Genomic DNA, 10979 nt, shown 5'->3' with positions numbered 1-10979 from the left:
TTTAAGACCTTTTAAACTGTTAGAAGATATTAAGTGGCCAGATTAAGTAAAAATACTGCCCTGGAGGCCTGCTATGTAAGTTATTACTATCCCATCTCTGATGGTATTCTAGGAATGGATGAACAAAGGAATAACTTTTTTCGTGAACTGGCACGTGAGTATTAGATGCAAGCTAGATAAAAGTAATATTTTAAATTAAAAATAATAATAATAAAAGGTACTTGGGAGCACTTCTAGTAGTAGGATCCCAGAAACTGAAAACTGATAATTTGACTGGGCTAAAGGTAAAACATTATAAGAGCCAATTCTGAAAAATGTCTGGCATAATTTATCAACAGAGACGCCGTCTGCAGAAGGCATGTATGCATTACCAGTCTTATCAGTAATACCGATATATTTTGCTACAGGTCAAATAGTCAAGCCCTTTTCTGACTATAAACAGTACATGGGCACATAATTACTTAGCTTTTAAACTTCAGTGTTACAGACCTTCCTTTTCTGTCTGTTGCCATAATAACTGAGCTGTTTCTCGTTAGTTTTAAAGCAGAAAATACATTAACTGTCTACATTTTAAGCTTTAGGTTATAAAGATTCTTATTTACATGTGGGGAAAACCACACAATCTGTTTTAGCTCAGAATGTATTGTAAATAGTGTATCACTTGATATACTTATTTTTGTTTTCACAGGATTGACATCCATAATCTTAGAGCAACTGCTATACATTTTCTCTATTTTGTGTGTGTACATCTAGTGTTGGTGAACTTCAGTGGTGTTTGCTGGGAGCTTTATTTACCAAAAGGAATGAATGTCTTATGTTAGCTAGATCCACAATAGGAGCATCTCCAGAAAAAATGGTAAGGATTGTGAAATCAGCTCAGTTCAGTGGGGAACTAATGTGCTGGGGTCTTATAAGGATAGGAGTGAATATGCTTCTACATAAACTATTATAGAAGTGATACTATGTATTTTGGTATTGGTTGAAGTTCATGAATTGTGCTGTGTGGTGGGATTCATCTTTTTTTTCCGTGGCTATTCTGGACATTGTTCATTCTCCTTCACCATCTCATTTCTGTGTAGTAGGAATTCTTGCCTGATTTGTATCTGCACTAATTACAGTGTGTCCAAAGCCTGATAGATGGACAGACTTCTAGCTAGCCACGCATTAGGTGCATATATTCCGCTGCCAGAAGTGTAGCAGAATTTTGTAGATCTGGTATTCTCCTTTATTTGCCCCTATCACTACACTGATAACACAGAGTGCATGTTCTTCAAGTCGTTTCCACAGTTTGATGTCTATTAATACTTCTTGATAGTGGCATTTATTTTCAGTCAGCTGTTTTTTATTTGAGTACTGATGCTGACTTGGGAAAGATTGGTAATTGTTAAGAATAAATACAAAGAAGATGTAGTTCTGAGCTTTCCTTCACGTATTCCTAGTGCTTCAGCCCACGTGGTTTCATTGGCTTTCCCAATGACTTCCTAGAGATCATAAAAATAGCTGTGTAAGAGCTTCAGAGAGTGACATTAAACATGTTATGTAAATGTCCAGTACCTTTTTCAGTGAGAGGGACAAAACATAGGAGATAAGGATGAAACTCGTGGACCATCTCCAACTCCAGATAAAGTACAGATCATAGAGGTGTTTTTTCATACCTTGTGATGAAAAGAACTGATATCTGACTGGTTTGGTGACATCAATACATCTTGTTCTCATGGGAAATAATCTCCCAAGCAGATCTGTAGGAAGGAGTTTATATGCCTCTTTGGTTTGATATAATCAATGGTATGCATAGATACAGAGATTCTTTCCAGTAAAGAAAACTTTGCTGTAGAGGTTTGAAACTTACTGGAGAAATATTGACTGGGTGAATGCTGTGACTCACTCGGGTGATGAACCTTAAGAAATATTTCATTTCTCCTGACATACTCTTTAGTTCTGATACCTGACATTTAGCATCATTTCCAAAGTAACTATGACACAAGCACCCTTCTTTTGAGTAAACTAATACAATTTTATTGTAGGAACTGAGGTGGACTGTATTGATGTTTGTCTGCTGCCTTCTCTGGCTGGGGAGATGTTTATGGAAATGCTCCTGTTGTTTCCTCTTTTGGCAATATCTCTACATCATTACCAAGACCAGTGCTATCAGTTTAAGTCTTTATGCATAAGAGATATCAATTCAGTATGCAGGCAGATTTGTAATGTTGCTATTGATAAGGAAAGGAAAAAAGTAATTAAATATGTCTGTTTCCATCTCTGTCCTTTCTAGGAGTGCAGGAGAGTATTTATTCTAGTGATTATCATCCACTTGCACTTGTTGCAATTAGCAGTGTATCCAGAGTGGCTGTGGGATGCCTGGCTGGAGCATCTATAATTTTTATTGGATCCCTCAGCTATTGCAACGAGAGTAGAGTCTTAACCAACATAGTCAAGAGAACAGAGTTACAAGACAAGAAGGAAGACTTGACTGTTCTGGTGAAAGGAGTGCTATCAGACCACCGATGTGATGGACCTTCTCTGGTAGAGGTTTGGGGAGAACTGCAGGAGGCTGGCACATGATTTGTTGCATGGTACTGCTATCCTGAATCTGTGACCCCTGGTTTGTGTTTTCTGCAAAACTTCAAAAGGGAGTGTATTAAGTGGCAATAAATTTAATACAATGCTTCCTGCTTTGAAGCTACGATGAGCCTGTTGTAGAACTTCATTTTGCTTGGGAACTGATGCAGCAGGCTGTATACCCCACAGTAAAATGGAAGCAGCTAGAGTAGAAAAACTGATCGTAACAGTGACAAAGCAAATGGCAAAGAAGCCATTCAAGGTACCAGAAGGAAGCTTTCTTTATCTAGGATGATTGAAAACTGTGACTAAAATGTTCCTGCCTGTCATTCCACAAGATTAAATTCTCTGATCCACCATTCTTTTTTCTTTTTTCTACTAGGTTATCTTATCTGTGGCACAGCTATCACTTTGACAGGTTAATTGTGTGTGTCTCTTGACCTCATTAATGATAGCCCTCCGTTGGCCCACTCTTCCTTGCTTTGACCAGGTGGCCATATGGCTTCATTTTAACTTCCTCTAGTGAAATATTTCAAGTGAACATTCTTCTCCTAGGCAAGAAAAACTTCCTGTACAATGAATCTCATTGTAGATCTCTAGTTGTGACTTGAGGCTCCTACTTTCCTCCTCCCAGTTTCCTTTTTGCAAAACTACTTAACGCCATCTATGGGGTTTGCTGTCATCTTTCATTGAATGTTTATCTCCTCACTCATAGGTTTTGTGACGTAAAACTTGGTGAGATCTTACCATGATGTTATAACTTCTTTTCTGCAGTTCATCAAAGTACAGTAGCAGGTACTAGGCACGGTGAGGGAACTAGGAGTTTATTTTGTCATAAAGAAAAGATGGCTTGTCAGAACTGAGAATATACCAGTAATGGTTCACTTAAACCTTCTGACATAATTCTGTCCATTAAATGGTTGAAATTTAAATCTCAAATAGTAATCCATTTTGCCAAAGCAAACTTGTCAAGGAAAATGTGACTTTTAGCACAGAAAAGAAAAATAAATGCCAAATCCAAATTTCTTAGATTTGGTTGGCATAAGCTTATTTCATATGTGACCTTAGAGATGCTGCTTGAGGGATTTGTTGTTCCAGAGAACATATGGAAGGTAGTGTTTATGATTGGTATTGGCCTTGTAATTGAGTAACATATCATTTCTCCTTTCTTCATCAAGGTGGTAACTAATTTTTGCTATCAGGAGTGCTCTCGTGTCTCCATTGTGTCTGATCTTCTGTCCTTTGTGATTTGAGCAGAATTAGAATTTTCTCAAGATAATTTTTCTGAAGTTGTTGGTTGACTGCGTTACTGATGGTAGAATGAAATTGTACTTAGATATCAAACTGTTCTACTGCACAAATACCTGAGTTAACTGTAAAAAGGAGTGGGAACTTTGTTGCGTTGGTTTTACATTCTGTGTATGTTAACTTGTTTTGTAGTTGGCTTGCTTATTTGGCACAAGTGTAGAAGTTGCTGTACATATGCACAAAACTCCAATGAAGGGACACTGACACAAGGTTATAAACTGGAAAATAGTTCAATATGATTATGGAGTCTCTATTACTCATTCTTGATGGTATTTAAATGTGAAACTGAAAGGCAGTGCTGAAAGAAATCTGTGTACAGAGATTTGTTTATTTCTTGACCAGAATTTCTTTAACAAAGTAGTGAAACAGTTTCAGTGGTACAGTATCATCACGTCAGATTACACAAATGAAAGTCTGGGACACAAACGGTGAAGTTCAGAATTTCACCAGGCAGATCTCCATTACTGTAGTGCACTTTTGTGAAATATTTACTACTGTAATACAATCATTATCCTCAGATAATATTTCAGTAGTAAATGTTCTACTCGTGTGTTGGTCTTTTTAAATGTTTATTTTATATAGGTGGAATGGAAGGTAAATATCAAGTTTCGTGGAGAAAAGTACAATGGGGAAAAAAAAAACCTTTCCCTGGATTTTCACCTAATGATAGAAGAAGCTTCACATAGTCAAAAAGTTGTATATTTTGGAGGTTTAGCCTTGTAACATTGGTTTTTGTCATCTTAACTGCATAATCCAAAGATTTCTATTGTCACCACTTCACAGGTGCCTCCATTAGACCACATCCTTGCCTGTGTCTGGAATTTCTTTTTTCTTTTGAAAGTCTCAGGTCTGCAGTTCACTTTTTGACAAGTTCTATGAAATGTTGGAAAGTGTTTATTATATATTTTTTTCATTCATCACGTATGTTAAAATATTGCAGATTAACTATATTTGTTCCTTTTTTGTTGTTTTGTTTTTTTTAATGCGAGTTAGATGGAAGCTTGCTATATGGAAATAACAGCTCCCATCTGTTTTGGAATAAATTAGTTGTCATAGTGTCTTTACAAGGTGAACACTTGTCATAGACATCCTTCTGTTTCTGACTTGATTATATTTCTGACTTGACCACTTCGGTTTTCAGAGAACTTGAAAATTGCTGAAGAATGACCTTACAGACTCCATTATTAATCTCACGTACATAAAGGAATGGTTTTCAAAGAAAACATTCAGAACTCTGCTCATAATGAACTGAGGCAAGGAAAGTATGTGTTCTGCTTTGTTTTCTTTCTCTTTTGATTTGTATTTTGATAGAAATGGATAACATTTTGCAGAAGCAGTTGAGCCAGGTTGTACCAAATGAAATACTAAAATACTTGCATTCAGGACTATACGCATATGTTCTTTTCTTCTAGGCCCATTGGAAGTCTGCTTTTAGTATAGTATTTGTGAATTGGATCTACTCTTATTCCTTTACGAGAATAGTATCTGAGAAGTGTGGTAGTTGCTAGGAATGTGGGAGACCACAGATGCCCAACAGCTGCTGTTGAAAGGATCACAACACCAAGCAGAAATAAGCTTCAATGCAAATGATCTCTTATCTCACAGCACTGTCTCAGTGAGCCCAGGAAAAAAAAACTCAGCTTGGCTACCAGCAAGTGGGTGTGACGGGATAAGTACTCAAGTAGAATTATTTAAAAAAAAAAAAGTCCAAACTTTTTTGGCAGCTTGGACGAGTAGAAAAGTCTGGCTAGACAGGAAGGGTACTCTTTTTAACCCTTTAAAGTGCCCCTTAATTATTGACAGTGACCCTAAGTGAACTAATTCTGATCTACAGAGAGATTTATTTCTCTAATCTCTTTAAGATCTGTTTCTGTTTTCAGAATAGGAAAACTACAGCTGACTTAACCTTCATTTCTGCTTTGCACCTTTTGCCACCTGCTGCCACTCGGTCTAAAAATATTACAATTTCTTTGCCCACAACCCACTATTTTGTGAACTAGTTATGTTGAGGGGAAAAAATTAAGATAAATCTTACAAGTCCCTCAGACTTTTACTCTGATCATTTGAGAATAAAAAATAGCAAGATACATTGGCTTTTAGGGAGATAAGCTGACAAAAGTACATTACATTAAATTGTAAGGCAATAAATTAAGATACATGATCAAGCAGCATGGAGTCAAATACAGTTCAATGTTGGTATGTATAAACTGGTAATCACTAAGGAAAAAACACTTGATTAACTCCTCATTGGTGCCTGATTTTGAATTAGCTGGGTGCACTACAGACATTTTCTTTTGTTTCACGCCACTAACTTTATCCTTGCATACAATTAGCAAAAACTTCTGTTTAATGTTGATCAGCATACAAAACAAATAAATGTTGGTGTGTACGAGAAGCAAGTCCTAAAAAGTAATGCTAAAATGTAATTCTACTGTAGTAATGAGTGATGTGCCACTCCAGTTTTATGTGTAACATATTCTGATTGTAATGCTTTCACAAGGATACAGCTAAAATGGAGGAGACTTTCAGACTGGTGCAATAGAATTTGAAACATGGGAAAAGGAAGAAAATAATAATAGTTTCATTTTCAAAATTGCATCTCCAGAAGTGTACATGGGCAGAAGTATATAAAGAGTACATGGACTGAATAAAACGCTCATATATGTCTGGCTTTCCTAAAGATATGATGATAACAGGACATTGGGACAATTGAAAGGCAATAAACTAACAATTATTTTTTTTTTTCTAATTCAGTGTAGTTTTAATGTATGGAGTGAACATACTGTCATAAATTATCATTTGGGGCAGAAGCTTGTTAGATTGAAGAATTAAATCAGTATATACAGCTGCCAAGAACGCCTACAGCTTCATTAGACACAATTAAACAGAAATTGTTGGGACATATACATTTTCATACTTCACTGCATCAAAAGCCCAGGAAATGACAGAGGTTAAGAATGAATAATTTTCATGTTACTCTCATGTAAGATCTCAGCATTTTTTGTTTCTGGAATCTTTGAATGTATGTAAGGGAGAGAGCAGTTGAGTTGCTTTAAATGAGAACATTGAACTGTGTAAGCTTTAAAGCTGTATTTCTAATGAACATCAGCACATAATTTTGCATAATGCAGGGATAAAATTTGCCATGAGAATTTCATGAACAGACTTCGTGATTTCTTTTGTGTTTTTGAAGGAAAGGCATGGGGCTTTTGTAGCTTGATCTAGAGATACCTGAGTGGTGCAACTCTTCTAGCTTCTGGTAGGAAGGAGGTAAGAGAGGAAAAAGTCAACAAAAGGAGGTTTTTCTGCATGCCTTCATTCTGTCTACTTGTACTTTTTTTTATGATTATTATTACTACTTACGTTTCTTCTGTTGGTAGGGAAATAATTACGCCCTGTTCTTAGCAAGAAACTGAACAGTTAAGAGCTTGGCTTACAGGGTAGTTATAATAACTACCCTGAGCCCATACTATAAGGCACACCATGACTGGGGAAACAGAAAGCCACATAGAATCCTCTTGGCTTGAGGGTACTTCTGTACTGGGCTTACATGGCAAGCTTTTGATAGCAGAGGGGCTGCAGGGGTGGCCTCTATGAGCACAGTCCAACACTGCCCTATGTCAGACCAAAGCCAACTGCCCCTGTTCCAAAAGAGACCCACTGCTGGCCAGAGCTGAGGCATGAGTTCCCTGTAGCCCTTGGAGGAGCATTCTGTGCAGCAGTGGATGTGGCTAAAAGGAGACTGCAGGCCATGGAGAGCCCCCACAGGAACAGTCTTGGGCCAGAGCTGCAGCCTGTGAGGATAGGCCCTTGGTGGGACAGGAGAGGAGTTGTCGCTTGTGAGTACCCTTGCTGGAGTGGTTCCTGCAGGATGGGCTCTGTGATGTGGCCGTGTGTTGGAGCAGCGCTTGAGGAGCTGCAGCCTATGGGAAGCCCATGTTGGGATCAGTTTTGAAAGGATATCCCATGGAAGGGGACCCCCCCATGGAGCAGAGGCAGAGAGTGACCATGAAGGAGCAGCAAAGGTGAAGCATTGTGGACTGACCGCAGCCCCCGTTCCCTTGTACTGCTGGAGGGGAGAAGGTAGAAGAGGGTAAATGGGGAAAAGATGGTTTTAGTTTGCTTTTAGTTTTCAGTGCTCTAGTCTGTTATCAATAGGTAATAAATTATATTAATCTCCTTTATGTTGAGTCTCCTTTGCCCATGACAGTAATTGGTGAGTGAATTCCCAGTCCTTATCGCAACCCACAAGGTTGTTGTTTGTTTTTTTTTTTTTATCATATTTTCTCTCCCTGCCTTTTTGAGGAAGAGAAGTGAAAAAACAACATGTTGGAGCTTAGCTATCTACTGATGTGAAATCACCACAGCTTCTCAGGTGAACAAGTAAGTTGACTTGATATTTGCTCTATTTTCTTGAAATATTTTTCTTTGGATTATCTGTCCTTGTCTTATTGTTAATGGAATGTGTCTTAGGGTTGCTTCTTCAGCTTCCATTTATACAGTTGCATTTTGATTTGAAGTAAGTATTAATGTCACGTAAATCAAGAAGAATAGATTGAGTCTGGCTGCAGTATTTGCATTATTGTTACAGAAACTTTATATCAAGTTGGCTTGGTTTTGTCAGACGCCAGTAGACTGGGGGTGATGTCATCAGAGCTGTCATTGTTTTATCTGGAAGGTGTCAATGAAACTGAACTTTCCCACAGTGCTAATTTATCTCTGAATAGAGATGTAGTTTTGGTGATAGAATATAAGCTCGTGTGTAAGAACTGGCAGAATTAAATTCATTTTAGATGTTGTTTTCTCTCAGACTGTTTTAAAAACAAATGCTTTTTCATGCTGTCTCTTTAAGAAGGAGAGGATGAGGAGGTGGATGTGAGTTCAGTGCCCATCCCTCCGTTGATTTTCAGAATATAGTTGGCTTCTTAGGAGTGAGGCTTTTAAATCTCCTTTAAAAGCAATGATCTTCAATCAAAACCAGATGTGTCAATGATGTGCATTTCCATTCTACTTTTCTTTCTTTGTCTCATACTAACCCTGCCCAAATCAACAAAAATAATCTCTGAGAATGGTAATCCTTTTGACTTCTTTGGGGTTATTCACACCATTTGTGAGGACCCTTCATTATTGCTGTTAATTTTATGCTTCAGTCACCTTGCTTAATTGAATTTGGATGCCTTTATAAAAATTCAAGCAAAAACAGCTTTTTTCAAAATCACTTGTTAGTATCAGTTTTATTCTGAATTCAGATATCCATTTTCCAGTGTCCTTGCAGATGTTTTGTTTTATTAATTGCTCTGATTTGCAACAAACATCTTTGTCTCCCTCCCACCACTTTGCAGTCTTAGAAAGGTTTTGCTGTTCCATAGTCACTAGTACTCCCATTCACAGTCCAGTCTCACTACCAAATGTGACTAGAGTTTCTCTTTCTTCCGCAAAGTTGGTTATGTTTTAAGTATTGCTGAAATTTCACCTAGATCTGTTTTAGAATCTTCCCACATATTGATATGACCATGGTCCATGACCCAGTTATCTCAGACCTTGGTAACTGTGGGTGTTGTGTTTTGTTCTGTTTTTTTTAAGTTTTTTCTTGGCCTCTCATGTTCCCTTGACTCCCTTCTATTATCTTTAACCTAAAGTCTGCATTTCTTGAAAACTGCTTTAAATACGTTCCTGAAATCCTTGTCCTGGTTTTTGATCTCTGTCTGCATCACATATCTTTACCTTTCAAGACTTAACACAATACTTATCTCTCAAATGTATCTTTTTCCCTATCTCCCTCGCTCATGCCAAGCATTCTGCCTGCACACTGTGCTGTGGCATTTTTCCTGATTCTCCAAGAGCTTGACTCATAACTTCGCTCACAACACCTCAAGTTCCTAGGTATTAGTCAACTCATAATCTCACAATTGCATTTCAATATTTTCCCCATGGTCTTCCAACACTGATTTTTTTTTAAAATTTGTTTAGCAGTTGCTTTTAAAGACAAGGCCATTTGAGTGTAGATGTTTAAGTTTTCAAAGCATGTCTTCCCCTCATCCTTTGTTTTTCACCAAAAATTCACTTTTGAAAGGCATCGAGAGATAGATCAACACTTAGAAATGCAACTTTATTCCTGTGAAGGTGAAGAGCGCAGATCAGAGAAACTTGGCTTGACTTGTCTTCTGCCCTGAGATCTGAATCAGCTTATTGGTTTAGCCAAATAACTGTACTGTCTCTTTGTACTGGTTACAGTTGAATTCTTTGTTTCAGAAAATACCGTCAGTATTATTGCTCACTAACAGTGTTTCTTTTGCTTGTTGGCAGTTTGGAAAACAAATACTTGAGATGTGGGTATATGCTAGATATAGACACACTCATTTGTTGTAGTAACCTTCACTATCTGCCACAGTCTCCTGTGACAGATCTTGAGTAATTATTCTAAACGAAGACATGCAATGTCACGACAATATTTTGAGTTGAAACTTTTATTTATATATGGGGAAAGTGTACACTATGATGCCATACTCTTCCTTTCCAATTTTTCACCTAACTTTTTTATTACACGTTGTCATATTTACATTATGAGTCCTCTAAGTGAAATCCTTCTTATCTCTGCATTGGGGAAAACTTCCAATAGCTCAGACTACTTTTAAATTAAATTCCATAAATAAATATGTGAAAGAAGTAGGTGGTTATTGCTGCAGCAGTCCCACTAATTGAACAAATCCAAACACTGGTGTGCTAGAGAAAATGAGAAATTCTACTTCTCATTACCTGTACCCATACGTTAAAGTAAATACCTCAAACAGAGCTCATTTCTTTCTCAATAATGTTTCATGTTTATCTGTTTGTTTTTTAAAATACTTGCGACATGAACTAGAATTCTGTCGGAGTTTACTAGCTCTTGTTTCCAGTAGTAAGTTATGTCCACAGTGTGACTTTAACTCGTGTTTGATTAGAAGCTTTATGTTTTCAAATTAATTTCTCTCTAAGCTCTTTGCAAGGAATAGTAACACGCTGCAGAGAGGTTACAGTACTGTGGACTTTGTCTGTTCTGCCTTAATGATACAAGGGAGTAGTTGAGCAAGAATAAATGAGGTACTTTTGGTGGGTAAAAATGTGAGCCGACT

The 10979-nt window shown here is 37.4% G+C and overlaps 1 long non-coding RNA gene across 1 annotated transcript; it reads left to right on the top strand.

Moving 5' to 3' along the window:
- Positions 1 to 11: 11 nt before the first annotated feature.
- Positions 12 to 10582, top strand: LOC104911516. Its single transcript, XR_793959.3, has 3 exons — positions 12 to 154; positions 689 to 856; positions 2273 to 10582. It is a non-coding gene; the product is annotated as an uncharacterized LOC104911516 (long non-coding RNA).
- Positions 10583 to 10979: the final 397 nt, after the last annotated feature.

Source organism: Meleagris gallopavo, chromosome 6 (assembly GCF_000146605.3).
Source record: "Meleagris gallopavo isolate NT-WF06-2002-E0010 breed Aviagen turkey brand Nicholas breeding stock chromosome 6, Turkey_5.1, whole genome shotgun sequence".
Lineage (NCBI taxonomy): Eukaryota > Metazoa > Chordata > Aves > Galliformes > Phasianidae > Meleagris > Meleagris gallopavo.
The sequence above is the reverse complement of the archived record's forward strand: the minus strand, read 5'-3'. Positions and strand labels throughout refer to the sequence as shown.